We start from the raw sequence: 14,999 nt of genomic DNA, 5'->3' as shown, positions 1-14,999 counted from the left end.
AGAGAACCCTGGGAGAACTGGAGAAAGTATTGAGGGAAAGTAAGGAGCGAGAGAACAATGAGCATCCAGGACAGAACAGAGTGGAAGATGCTTAGCAACACAAGAATAAGGGCACCTGGGCAGACTCAAAGAAATTAGAAGGTGGAGAACAAGGTAGATGAGGAAAGAAAATGGTGCAGGGACAGCACATTTGGAGGAAGGAGGCAAGGACAAGTGAGGACAGGAGACCCAGGGAAGGAGAAGGGGGCAGAGAAGATCGAGTGGGAAATAGTTTTAATAAAAGAAGGAAGGGTCATGAAAAGGAAGAGAGATTTTGTGAAGTGGGAGAAAGATGGAAGAGAAGGAAAAAAGAAATCCCAAATAACGAAGGGGGGAAAACATTGCTATGGAGTACATTGGACTACATACAGTGTAATAGGATGGCTTGCCCCGTGGGCTGGAGAGCCTGGGGCTAAGCCAACACTGATTACAGGATGAGCCCCACCTGAGAGGAATTATGTAATTCCCTTACAAAAGGAGTAGGAAATTGCAGTGAAGTAGGGAAATCCAGGAAATTAGAGTTATGTCTGTAGACATTGCAGGGAGCAAGAAGGCTTCAGCAGAGCCCTCAGTCAGTAGGGGAAAAAGCTTAAGAAGCAGGAGAGAGTGATGACAGTTGAGAGCCACCCTGTGCAAGCAGGGGTGAAACTGGAAAGGCCAGGGGAGAAGGACAAACTAAAGGCAGAAGATGCTGGGAAGCAGAAAGACAGTCCCTCAAGGAGGTGGGGCTGTGCCCATCTGAAATTGGGATGAAGACTCTGAGGCCTGGTCTACACCGGGGAGTGGGGGAAATTGATCTAAGTTACACCTTTTTGTACATAAAGCTGTTATGAGTTTGAATTCCTATGTCTCATGTTCTTCCACAGCTATACGAAAGTGCTGCATTTCCTTCTTAAAACTGCAAATTACTCTTTTTTTTCCCCCCCACTGAGATAAATTTCAAATTTCTAGCCCTACAGGACCACGATACACTCAGCTTTGAAGTAGTTATTTTTATGGACTAAAAAGTCAACAGTGGCCCAGGACTCAATCTTCTGTGACCTGGCTTGTGGGGGCAAAGGGGAGAGTACTTTCAGAGAAAATTACACATTTTGGGGAGAGGGAGGAAATCTTTCTAGGACAGGTTAATTTAAAACAAAGTGGTGGTTCTTTGGACTATTAGAATTAGTAGAGGGATGGATTAGAGCAGAGTGGAAACGAGATGGTCCAAAGTACATGATAAACTGCAGACCTTTGTGATGATTATGAAAATAAGTTCCTGATATAATAGTAGATGCAGGAGGTACTGTGGATACCATATCTATGAGGGGCATGAGGCTTGCAATATTGACAGGCTCCTCACGACAGCAACAGAGACAGAAGGCATCTGAAGAGGCAGCTTCTTCTTTTGTTGAAGCTAAAATTACTTGATTGCTAATACTACTGTAAAAAGCATGCACATGCACGCTGGATGATAAAGAGTCTGGAGCACACTGTTCTAGTATAAGCCTCATGGCTTACTGTCAGTGCCATGTTAATGTCATGAACGTACAAACAGCACTACTATTACAATACTTAGTGATTTTAAAATGCCATGTTGACTTCCATGCCAATAACCACACACACAGGTTTTCCCAGTTATGTAGCACAAGAAATATGTTATACAATAGATTTGAACTGCTCATGCTGGGGAAAGCTTGTCATTTTCAGAATGTAGTAATTTTTTTGAATTTTTTATTGAAAATATGGCATAAAAACACTCTGGCCATATGAAAAAAAAAAAGAACAGGCTTGTTAAAGACTAGCTATTGAAAGAGAAGAGTGTAGACAATTGGGGCGATTAGGCAATATTTACATTTTTAAAAGTATTTTGGATCAGGTTTTGTGCATTTTAGAATGTTAAAAAGATTTAAACTTAGTCACATTTATAGAAAAGAGTGCCAGGAGAAACTTAATTGGATTTGAACATGCTTTCTCTAAAATATGAAACAGACACTTTTACCCACTAGGCGACAACTATGAGAACTGACATCTATTAAGTTAGCCATAGTAGGGCTACCCATTGCCTTTGACTGCAAAGAAAGACTCAGATTTACGGGGGGTGGGGGAGGCGGCTGCTAACTGTAAAAAGCTATGAAGTTCTATGTCTAAAACTTTAAGCTCTTTGAGACCAGCATGGTGTTTTTTTTAACAGTTTGAGAACATGGCTGCTGCATTTTGAGCACTACCACAAGAATATCTAGCTATATATCAAGTCTATATCTAATCAAATTTAGGTGCTAACTTTTCCTTGTGATATATAGTGGTGAACTGCTGTTGTAAGGGTAAAAGTTGACAAACTTCTTTAAGTTTGCTTGCTATTTTTTTTTAAATTAATACTCTCACAAAGCTATCATTTTTCTCTCCTTAGATAGGATACTTAAAGTAAGTATTTACCTTCTTCTACCTTCCTCAACTCTCAGTGCCTATACCAAGGGCTGTACCAAGTTTGCTCTCCTTCCGTAATGCAGTATTTCCTAGGTGCCTATTGTGGAATATTATCTGGGAATAAAAAATGACTTAATTCCAAGGACACTGTGTGCACATATTACTGTAATTCTCTGAGAATTTTGGATTTAAGCTTTTACTTCAGTGGTTACTAGTTTTCTTTTTATGGATTAGATACTTTCCTCGGTGTGAAGTGAATGCTTTGGAAGAACAGGCTGGCTTTTCATCATTTTTCCTTGTCAACAAATAGTCTTCCCCTCCGCCAAAGGTAATTCTGTCGTTTTTCTTTTCTCCCAAGCCAATATACAGTATTTTACTAATACCTGTATAATCAATCTCTAAAGCATTCCGTTGAAATAGATGCCACAGGTCTTTGACAAGTCTATACCACATCTACAAATTCTCCTGGACATCTTATTCACAAAGCCAAACACTCGGCATGATTCTCCATATTAAAAAAGCCACAGTCCAAAATTTAATACACTGTTTGCTCTGTATACCAGACAGCACACATGGTGAACTTCATTTCCTTTTGCTGACTGCTCAACAACAAAAACCCAAGCCCTCAAATCTCAGTTTCACAGTGTTTGAAAGACAGATCTTTTCTAGTTTTTAAGTGTCTCATTTTTTGTGTAAAATCACACTGTCAATCCCATGAAGTGGCAATTTACTGCAGCAGCATTGGCTGCCAACAGGTGTCCAGTAAACCCATCCTCCCAATACTATTCATTGCTTCGGGGACCGGGGGGGGGGGGGGGGGTGGAAGAGGGTGTCAAGTAACTCCTACCAAGCTGCAGCAATGGCCTGACCTATTTGAGGTTATCTGAATTTCAGTCACAGAAGGTGTACAAATGTCCGAGTCAATCAGGTGACCACAGAATTGAATCTGAGGACATCTGCTGTTTCCCATAGCATCTTTGCACATAAAGCAACTATTCCTTAATTTGTTGCTTTCTAATTACTTTCACATGAGCAGACAGTGTTTCAAACAAGCATGTTATCCCTTTCTTAATGGGTAACTTAGTTCAGAAAGAAAAACCAAGGGATGGGAAAGACTTTTTAATCCATCCAAGAAAACAAGAACAGATCTTCTGTAATTGTTTTTTTCTCCAACTTAAAAAAATTCATTCTTTATCACTTTAGCAGCAGTTCTCATGACAACAAGTTTTTGACAAGTACAGTTCAAAAACAGTTGGAATAATGGAAACCAATCCTCTCATGAAGCTTGCATAGTGTACCTATCACTTTATATTCATTTGCACTGAGTACTGAAATTCCTCTTGGTTGATGAGATTTTCTGATTAAGAGCCAGAAGATTTGAAACATTGAGATGCCTGAAACACTACTATTGGGCATGTTATTGTAACGACATCTGCAACATTTATCCTAACCCCTGTCTTAGCCTATGGAAGGAACCACTACTCATCTTGCTGACTCTAAAGTAGCTTTCCTTTTCTGAGAGTGAAAAAGGACAAATGCTTTTGAGGGCAGATGTCTGGGTAATAAGATACCACTGTCCAGTCTAAGACACAATGAATTCTCTCTTTCTAAATGTTACTCAAGCCATCCCAACAAAAAAAGTCTAGAATTAACATCCCCATTTTAAGTCTAACAGAACATGCTTGTCCATAAAAATGGAAAAAATTGTTGGGGCAAATGTTAGAAACTTGCCATAGCACAATGGCTGCTAGGTCTTTCAGCTGAAGTAGTAACCTACATGCCCTTAATAAGGATACTTTTAAAATGTTTGAGAATTTTCATTACAGAATTATACTATTCCTTCAGAAATTACCCAAATACAGATGGTTTTATCATGCTTGGCAAATAATCTTTAAAGAACAGTTACAAGCATCTGTCGACTAATGTCAAGATATCAATAACACTACTAGCATAAGGTCTGGAAGTTTTAGGGTTTAGGGCAGGTCCACACAAAAGATAACAGCTTTACCAGTAACTCTGTAGCTCACATGTGGGGAGTCAATAAGGTTCCATGTGATGGAATTTATTTTCAATCGCTAAGGTACCCAACAACAAAGTGAAGTATTTTCAGAGTTACATGTGTAGTACTTCTAACATGCCTCACTCATAAAATGCACTATGTTACCGGGCCAGGGAATAAAGAGCACTGAATTGGGAATGCACATTCAATACCATACAGGGTGGACAAAAATAAATGACTTAAAAAAATTTTTTTTTATTTAAATTGGATTTATAATAAAATGCTTTTTGAGGGGAAAAAACCTCTCTAAAGATAGTTTTAATTAAGATACATTATAGCTCAAAGATATCGCATGATGGAATAGGGATTATAAATTCTAATTCTATAGTATGAAAGAATGTAGTCATGTAATGTTTAAGAAAAGTTTTGTAAATGAGTTCCAATAGTTCATTGATTAGGACCCAATCTTATGGGGTTTCCAGGGGCTTCTGTAGAGATTATTTAGGTTAATCTTTCTATCTACCCAACGGGACTCAGTGCTCAGTCTAGAAGATACCATCAGAGATGTTTAGTTTTGCAGTTCTCAAACTATGGATTTGTGTCTTCAGAGATAACAAGCTTGTTAACAGCAAAAATGTTTTAAAATAAATAAATAAATATAGAGAGAGAGGTGAGAAATAACAGACCTCAATCCTATTGTCCCTCTGCAAATTTGTGTACACAGGGTCAATCCCCTACCTCTTTCTAAAAGTGCAAAGTTTCAAAAAGTTCAGTGAATAGAAGATTTTTGGGGCAGAATAGATCTCGACAAGGAGAAGTCTGGAGATATATGTGAGAAGGGAGGGACGGCAGTAGAAACAAAAGTGAAACTGTTTGAGCAGTATATTCCAGAAGCCTTGAGGTCTTTCTGAGACTAGCCTTCATTGATTTGAGATTTACCATTCCATTCTCTCACTAGAAGGGAAAATCTATAATGGCAGCAGGCCTTAAAAGAGACCCAGTTTGGGAATAAGAACCATTCAAGAAATATATGTTTGCTGATGATGTTTTAAAGAAAGTCACAACAGTGAACTGGTGGAAGTCACTTAAGCACTTGGATTCAGAGACTATTGAAGTGATAATCTCACTTTTAACAGCAGTAGCTTCTTCTGCTGGTGTAGAAAGACTATTTCACTCCAAACTGAGAAATCGTTTGGGACCTGAAAAAGCAGGAAAGCTTGTTTTTCTTTTCAAGATTATGAACAAGCAGGAAAATGAAGGTGAAAACAACTGAGTTAGTTGCAGAAGCCAATATTTTAAGTTTCTCATGTTGACCGGGCTGACATAGTTGATTTGATTTTTGTTCTGTTTTTTTAAATATTTCATTTAACTATTTTAGTTAAACAATTTGAATAAAAACAAACCTGATTTTAAAAAACTTGAATGTTTAATTAAATTCAAAAATTCATATGCTTGTTTTATTAAAATATTATGTTTGCTTTGAAGAAAAAAATCCAGAATACATAACGTTGTTGTTTTAGTTAAAACAAATTTAAATGTCTGTCTGGTGATGTTCTCCTCCTAACACAGCATGGCAAGAAAATCTTCCAAATATTAATGATGATTAACCTGTTGAATCGGAGATAGCTCACCTCCCAATGACTTCATAAATATTTGCTTCAATTACCTTTGGTAAATGAAATAACGAAACAATCATTCATTTTCTGATATAACTAAAAAACTAATCTGAAAAGTTTTCCAAATAAATCACATTAAAAATTTATAGTGTGTACCTTCTAAAAATGTGATTTATTTGGAATGTGTGTACCTTCTACATCTATCTCTGAGTTGTAATGAATACGTACTAAGGCAATAACAACCAACAAGAATGCACTTATGTAGAAATCCATGATTAAATCGAGTCTTCCTGACTAGTGATTTAAACTAAGATTTAAATCAAATCCACCCTGATGCCATAACTTGAAATTAACTTCGGATTTTGCTTAAGGATGGCTTTTCTGTAGAATCCCTTGCAGTAATAATTGCAATAGCTGCTTTTCACAGCAAAAGTGGGGATATTATAAGACTTCTTTGTAAAGAATTCAGAATTTCACCAATGAACTGATTATGCAAAATAGTTCTGCGCTTGGGAATGTAGATGGCTACTAATTCTAAGTTTCAATATCCCACATTAACTCTGCTTTAATAATCTATACATGCGACTGTTTTGTAGTAAATTGATCAATGGTCTTTATATCTAATTGTATTTGAAGTACATTGGATTCAACCAGGATTCAAAATACAGTAATCAATCGCTCAGTACACTTCGTAGCTGCACTACAAAGGGTTTGTTTAGTTGGCTGGTTTTCATTGAGAGGGGGAAGGGAAGAAAAGGTTGGCAATATTTGCATCAATGCCTTATGTAGTGGCACTAGTGCTAATAATGATAATCTAGCTTTGCTTTCCCCAAGCAGAGAAAGACTATTTGCAATGATATACTAACACGACCAGCTATTTCCTTTTAAACGTCACTAATTTTCATTTTGCTATAATGTGCTTTCCAACAAATTCTGTTGGCATAGCAATGCTGCGTCATGCCACTTTGAAAGTCTACCATGCTCTTTTTCTTATAGCAATTTCTAGATTCCAGGAAGCTCCACTGTAAATTGCAGACTGTACGTGTTTAGAACATATCACTTTTACTCCAGCATCCGTGAGTAGTGGCAGCTATGTCAGCGGGAGAAGTCCTTTCGCTGACATAACGCTGTCCACACCAACACTTAGGCCCATGTAACTTACGTTAGGGGGGTGGCTTATTCACATCCCTGAGTGACAAACTTACACCGACTTAAGCTCTAGTGCATACACAGAGTTAGATACAGTGGGACAAATCCTGTTTCCATTGAAATCAGGGGCAAAAAACTCCTACAGAAGTCAATTGGAGCAGGATTTGGCCCTAAATGTATTTCCATTATATTTTAATGTTGCATGGAGCCTGGAGAACTAATAAACCAGGTTTCATACCTATACTAACTAGTCTAAGAGTAGGATAACTACTTCAATCAAATTTCAGTGGTAGGGAAATCTTCCCCTTTAAGTTATTTTAGGTATACACACCAACAATAGTCACAGTTTCTACGGCCACAATACAGTTATCTGAGCACCTTATAAACATTATTGAATTTATCTTTGCAATACCTCTATTTAGTATCAGCCTCATTTTATAGATGGGAAATTGAGGCGCAGATATTAAACAACTTGCCCAAGATCACACAAGGAGTCTGTAGAAAGGCTGGGAACTGAATGCAAGTCTTTAAAGTCCTGGTCCATTGCCTTAACCATAAGTCTATCCTTCCTACCTTGCTTTCACCTCTCTCAAAATTTCTGCAGCAAAGCACTGAAGAATGAAAGAAAATACTACAGGTGACAACATCTATAGTAAAGGCTGCCTGACACTTTATAAAACCCTGCTTTCAGTTACATATAACTGCCGAAAAACTCTGAGGCAAACAAGCATGGAAAATTTGAGCCTAAATTTGGAAAAAATTCAGCTGTATCCAAGAATGAGGTTAGAGAAGGATACACTGTTTCAGTCCTTAAAAAGATAAGCCCCAAAATTCAACCATTTCCCTGAAATGCTCAATTGCCTGCCTACTTTGATGCAAGGGCCTGAAATTTGGCAGGGGGTCACCTGGGTGACAGAGATAAGCCTTTTTGCTTCCCCAAGAAAATCTGTCCAGATTTCAACAAATTATAAAACTGGGGGTGGGGGGGAGAGAGAATCTCATCTTATGCATGTTTCAGAGTAACAGCCATGTTAGTCTGTATTTGCAAAAAGAAAAGGAGTACTTGTGACACCTTAGAGACTAACCAATTTATTTGAGCTTAGTCTCTAAGGTGCCACAAGTACTCCTTATCTTATGCATGCTTCATAGAGACTTTGGATCTGGCAGTGAAATTATCCAAAGATTCCATCTCCTTTGAGAATGTTCCACCCCCTCACAGCTTCTATCTGCAACCAACTTGCACACGCACCATCCACGCAGAGCAAAAGAGTGTGCTCCACCCCAGAGTATGAGAGGATGAGCTGGATTTTCCCTGCCAGCTGCTGTGGCACCAGAACTGTCTCTCCTGTGCTGCCAATGATTTCCTTGCTGGTGCCCAGGCAACATGGAGAAGGAATAAGTGGCCTGACTCAGATTCAGAAGGGTGAGGGGGAAGAGATGCAAGGCAGGGAGGGGAGAGGGTCAAGAACAGATCAAGATGAGAAGGGGCAGGAGCTGGGGCAGTCAGGAACAGGGGCATGAATCAGGCAGGAGTGGAGGAAGCCAGGAACTGAAGGGCTGTGACCACTAGAGATCACTCCCCTACATAATCTGGAATCAAAACCATTATTCTTGAATTTCAACATTCCTTTGGTGCCTACCAAACTGCTGTGAAAGCCAAAGGCAAAGTGTGCGTCTCCATCTCCCTCTAGAGGCAGGTCCACACAGAAGATAACAGCTTTACCAGTTACTCTGTAGCTCACATGCTTGAGGACTGTGCCATGCAGTTAAAGATTCCAGCCTCACTAATGAAACATGCGGAGTCAATATGGTTCCATGTGATGGAATTTATTTTCGATTTTTAAGCTTTTACATTAAATAAAACACTACTTTAAAAATAACATTAAGGTTGTAAAGTCAAGCACTCAGAAGTTTGGAAGAACCCATGCAACCTTAAATTTGGCCCCTTATGTATATGCATGATGCAGTCTTTAATTACATGATCACATACTATTTTTTCCAAAGGACTCCTAACTTATTCAATGCACAGGCTGGACAGTGCTCACTGACTGGATAGCTACTCAATTACATACACAGACACGCAGTTGCAGGGGCTCATGGATTATTTATTGCACTACATTGAAACCCTACACTGAATATAGAATTATTATTCATTTCCTCATGGTGCTCTTATTGTAGGACCTCAGTTCTTTACAAAGATTAATACATTTATCTTCACATCGCTGTGAGGTGAGGAGGTATTGTTATCCCTATTTCCCACATGGGGAACTGAGACACAGTTTAAAGCTGAACGTGCCAATTTATTTTGGGTGCCCAATTTTAGAAGACTAGGACCCAATTTTTCAGAATATGTAGCATATTATGGCACAATGTATGTTCAGATCAGAGCTCCTACTGCACTCAGTTGCCGGAGCACTGAGAACTCAAAACTGCAAATGCAGGTCTCTCAAGTTGGGTATACAAAAAATGAGCAGCTATTGTGAACATTTTCATTTAAGTGATTTTGCCCAGCACCACACAGGTACTCTATGGCTCAGGCAAGGATAAGATCCAATTCTCCAGGGTAGCATTCAATTTCCTTACCCACAAGACCATCCAATCTCTTCCTGCAATCCCCTGCCTCATTCACCACACATCTTCCAACTTCTGCAGCAAATGAGGCAGGCGTCTTACCAACAACAGTGACAGAAGGAATGAATTTTAAAAAATAGTATGTCATCATGTAATTAAAGACTATCATCATGCAAATACACAGGGACAAAGGGGGGGCAAATTAAGGATACACTGGCAATCTTAATTCAAGCATTTCTTAACCATATGCTTATAAATAAATAAATCTATGTTAAAAGAACATTATTTATGCATACACAATTTCAATCACGATCAATGTAAGTAATTAGCATTAAAATAGTACAACTATAAATCCAATGTTACTCAGACTCGCATTTTTCATCGTTACATCATACACACTGCAGAAGCTAACTTCTCCTTTGCTATGCATTCATTTTCTGTTAAATATGTCCACCTTATCTACACATAGCATCACATAGCTTCATAATTTAAAAAGTTATTTCAAAAGCAACATGTTTTAGTCTCTCAAATTAACATATTTAGGTAGTCTACAATGGTAGACCACAATCCTGCTACTGGATCAGTAGCTGGACCCCTGCCTGTATGTGCAGTCTTTACTGACTTCAAATAGTCTCCAGGTAGGCACAAGGGATTCATGGCAGATAACTCTGCATGGGGCTTGACTGAAATGGCTCACATCTTTAAACCTGCCTAAAAATAATACATGCAGACTATATTCAACCCTTGGGGGCCAAACCTTGGGAGTCTTCCTGAGGACTGGGCTTACCTCAATGGTCCTAACAAACCATTATTATTTTATAATCACATGTATTAAGTAGTTTTATAAAAATGGCCATTTGCCATGACAACAGCAGTGGCTACTTAAGATTTTAATCTTTGATGGTTTATTTAATTTCAAGAGCTATAAGGCCACAGTGTGACACAATTGATTTAAAAAAAAAAAAGAAAGAAAGAAAGCCACTCAAATTTGAGAAAATTGTTCTAGTTTCACTTCACCAAATATTGTGTATTAGAACTGTTCCCTGACTCAAATCCTGTATGCCAAAATTCATCCCTGTGGATATCTCACACACACACGTACATGTTTATAAAGAAGCCACATCAAAAACCCCTGTAATGGAAACCTGCTGACAGGACTTTTACACAGGCAATTCCTGAAGGCACTAGGAGAAGAGGCCCCAATTCAGCAAGGTACTTAAGCATGTATGCAACTTTAAGCATGGGAATGGGAGTATTCACATGCTGTAAATTAGGCATGTACTTAAGTATCTTGTTGAATCAGAGTGAAAGACTGTCCAATTGACTACAACTACAGAATTACAGGATGAAGGGCTGTTGTGGGTTGGTTGGGTTTTGTTGTTGTTTTTTGGAAGGGGGAAAGAGGAGAGAAACACAGTAGAGTGCTTCAATCAAAGATACATTTAACAGAAATTTAACTCTGTCCAAACAAGACTATGAACATTCCCCAACCTCCCAGGTTCAATTTAAGTAACTTTCAGTTCCACAGATTGAAACCATTTGGTGTTTGATGTTTAAGGCTGCAATCCTACAATCCCTTGCTTTCAGAACTCTCACTGACTTTGATGGGAGTCTTGCAGGAAAGTATCTGGCTCCTGCAGGAACTTCAGAGAACAGCCACACCATTTCTGTACAGTTAACTTTCAAGGAAAAAGGTATGGTTTCTTGAGTGAATATGGAAGCTAAAGGCAATTGAATTACAATAAAATTATTAATGCTCATAGCGTGGAGGAATAGCTCAGTGGTTTGAGCATTGGCCTGCTAAACCCAGGGTTGTGAGTTCAATCCTTGAAGGGGCCTTGAAGGGATCTGGGGCAAAAATTGGGGATTGGTCCTGCTTTGAGCAGGGGGTTGGACTAGATGACCCATCCTGAGGTCCCTTCCAACCCTGATATTCTATGATTCTATGAGGGTTTTCATAATTCAGTTAGCCAGAAATGAAATCCTGGCCACACTGCAGTCAATGGGAATTTTGCCACTGATTTCACTGAGGCCAGGATTTTACCCCAGACAACTAACTGTGGTGTGGCTGAGTGAGCAAAATAGGAGTCCTTGATGGCACAAACATCACAAAACATGAAACAAAAACAAGAAAAGAACACTTGCATCATTTACTACCATCAGAACCTTTGATACTCTCTTACAGTATATTTTACAACAGCTATAGGAAAATCTAACTGCAGTAACCAATACATTGCTGCAGTCATTATAAGGTAAATTTGGACTTTTATTTGAAGAATAATTTGATTGCATTCAAAAGGAACCGATCTCTTAATTTTCTCTCCCCTGTTTTACATACACACATCAACTTCTGCACAAAGCCCCAGCAAAAATGCTTGGTCAATCATAATAATAAATAATAATAATAATAAAAAGGAAATAAACAGTAGCAGGCAGCTCTTTTTAAGCACCTCTTCTCTTCAGAGCTAGTTATCTAGGCAGATCCAGACCAGTATTCATTCCACCTGCCATTATAAGTTATCTTGAGAAACCTTGTCAGTGTACATACCACTAAAATTAAGACTGTTCAATGTTGTGTGCTATTTAAGACTGAGCTGCTGTTTGCATCCTTCTAAAGAATACTCAACATAACATTTTATGACTGCTGTCCCCAAGAGACCCACACAAGAAACCAAAGGTTCCTGCCACAAGGCTATGCCACCAAACAAAAATTTTAAATGTAACAACAACAAAAAAAGAGAATGAAAAATCACATACCTATCACTGTAAGGTCAGTACATAAGAAAGGAAAGTACGGTGGCGAAGGCCAAGAGTTGCATGGAATAGAGCCCCAAACAAAAGGCAAACTCACATATTTAACAATTGAGATGTGTTAGGGCAAGAAGAGGCAGGCTCATGGGTGGGTGTGGGTGGGTGAGTGTGTATTCTGCAGGTGTAGGCTAAAGTGTGTGTAAACAATGAGAGCAGACTCACTGGTGTGTGTGTATATCTTATGAAAGGGCAGGTGTAGCAGCAGGGTTACGCGTGTGCACGTATCATGGGTGTGCATGTGTTAGGTGTCAATAGGCAGACAGCTCGGGGAGGGCATGTAAAGGGGGCTGTCAGGTTCAAGGGGGTTCAGGTGTCAGGAGGGGGCAGGCTGGGGGTGGTGCAGCTCGGGGGATCCAAGTCACATGTGTGCAGGGAGGGGGGTCCGGCTTATGGGGAATCCATGGGTTGGAGTGGGGGGCTAGGTGGGAAGGCGGGTCTGACTTGTGAGGATCCAAACATCAGGAGGCCAGCTCGGGGGTTCACGTCGGGGAGGCTAAGGGGGGGGGCCGGGGCCGGCTCAGGGGGCTCCATGTGTCGGGAGGGCTAAGTGGGGGGCGGGTCCGGCTCAGGGGATCCAGGTGTCAAGAGGGATCGATTTGTCGGAGGGCAGGGTGGGGGGCGGGTCCGATTCAGGGGAGCCAGGTGTTGAGGGGGGGGGTCGATGTGCGGGAGGGGGGCTAGGTGGGGGGCGGATCTGGCTCAGGGGATCCAGGTGTCGGGGAGGGGGCAAGTGGGGGGCAGATCCGGCTCAGGGGATCCAGGTGTCGGGGAGGGGGCTAGGTTGGGGGCGGGTCCGGCTCAGGGGATCCAGGTGTCGGGTGGGGTCGATGTGTCAGAGGGCTGGGTGGGGGGGTGGGTCCAACTCGGGGAGCCAGTTGTCGGGGGGGGGGTTGATGTGCGGGGGGAGGGCAAGGTGGGGGGCGGGTCCGGCTCAGGGGAGCCAGGTGTCGGGGGGGGGGACCAGGTGGGGGGCGGGTCCGGCTCAGGGGAGCCACTTGTCGGGGGGGGGCTAGGTGGGGGTCGGGTCCGGCTCAGGGGAGCCACTTGTCGGGGGGAGTCGATGCGTCGGAGGGCTGGGGGGGGCGGCTCCGGCTCAGGGGGGCCAGGTGTCGGGGGGGGGCTAGGTGGGGGGCGGGTCCGGCTCAGGGGAGCCAGGTGTCGGAGGAGGGGGATTAGGTGGGGGGCGGGTCCGGCTCAGGGGAGCCAGGTGTCAGGGTCGGGGGGGGGCTAGGTGGGGGCGGGTCCGGCTCAGGGGAGCCAGGTGTAAGGGTTGGGGGGGCTTGGTGGGGGGCGGGTCCAGCTCAGGGGAGCCAGGTGTCGGGGGGGGGCTAGGTGGGGGGCGGCTCCGGCTCAGGGGAGCCAGGTGGAGTTGTTGCTGGGGGGCGGGTCCGGCTCAGGGGAGCCAGGTGGCGGGGGGGGGTTGTTGGTGGGGGGCGGGTCCGGCTCAGGGGAGCCAGGTAGCGGGGGGGGGGGTTGTTGGTGGGGGGCGGGTCCGGCTCAGGGGAGACAGGTGGCGGGGGGGGGGGGGTTGTTGGTTGGGGGCGGGTCCGGCTCAGGGGAGACAGGTGGCGGGGAGGAGGGTTGTTGGTGGGGGGCGGGTCCGGCTCAGGGGAGCCAGGTGGCGGGGGGGGGGGCCAGGTGGGGGCGGGTCCGGCTCAGGGGAGCCAGGTGAAGGGGGGGGCCGGGGGGGGGCGGGTTCCGGCTCAGGGGAGCCAGGTGGCGGGGGGGGGCCGGGGGGGGGGCGGGTCCGGCTCAGGGGAGCCAGGTGGCGGGGGGGGGCCAGGTGGGGGGCGGGTCCGGCTCAGGGGAGCCAGGTGGCGGGGGGGGGGCCAGGTGGGGGGCGGGTCCGGCTCAGGGGAGCCAGCTGTCGGGGGGGGGGGCAAGGTGGGGGGGCGGGTCCGGCTCAGGGGAGCCAGCTGTCGGGGGGGGGGCAAGGTGGGGCGCGGGTCCGGCTCAGGGGAGCCAGGTGTCATGGGGGGGGCAAGGTGGGGGACGGGTCCGGCTCAGGGGAGCCAGGTGTCATGGGGGGGCAAGGTGGGGGGGCGGGTCCGGCTCAGGGGAGCCAGGTGTCATGGGGGGGCAAGGTGGGGGGGCGGGTCCGGCTCAGGGGAGCCAGGTGAAGGGGGGGGGCAAGGTGGGGGGGCGGGTCCGGCTCAGGGGAGCCAGGTGAAGGGGGGGGGCCGGGGGGGGCGGGTTCCGGCTCAGGGGAGCCAGGTGGCGGGGGGGGTTGTTGGTGGGGGGCGGGTCCGGCTCAGGGGAGCCAGGTGGCGGGGGGGGGGGGCTAGGTGGGGGGCGGGTCCGGCTCAGGGGAGCCAGTGGCGGGGGGGGGGCTAGGTGGGGGCGGGTCCGGCTCAGGGGAGCCAGTGGCGGGGGGGGGCTAGGTGGGGGCGGGTCCGGCTCAGGGGAGC

At 44.0% G+C, this 14,999-nt stretch overlaps 1 protein-coding gene across 1 annotated transcript in view; it reads right to left on the bottom strand.

Moving 5' to 3' along the window:
• UGCG (UDP-glucose ceramide glucosyltransferase) overlaps positions 1-14,999 on the bottom strand; it is a 35,654-nt gene that overhangs the window by 19,456 nt on the left and 1,199 nt on the right. The window lies entirely within an intron of this gene.

This window comes from Caretta caretta, chromosome 5 (genome assembly GCF_965140235.1).
Source record: "Caretta caretta isolate rCarCar2 chromosome 5, rCarCar1.hap1, whole genome shotgun sequence".
In the NCBI taxonomy this organism is placed as follows: domain Eukaryota; kingdom Metazoa; phylum Chordata; order Testudines; family Cheloniidae; genus Caretta; species Caretta caretta.
The sequence above is the reverse complement of the archived record's forward strand: the minus strand, read 5'-3'. Positions and strand labels throughout refer to the sequence as shown.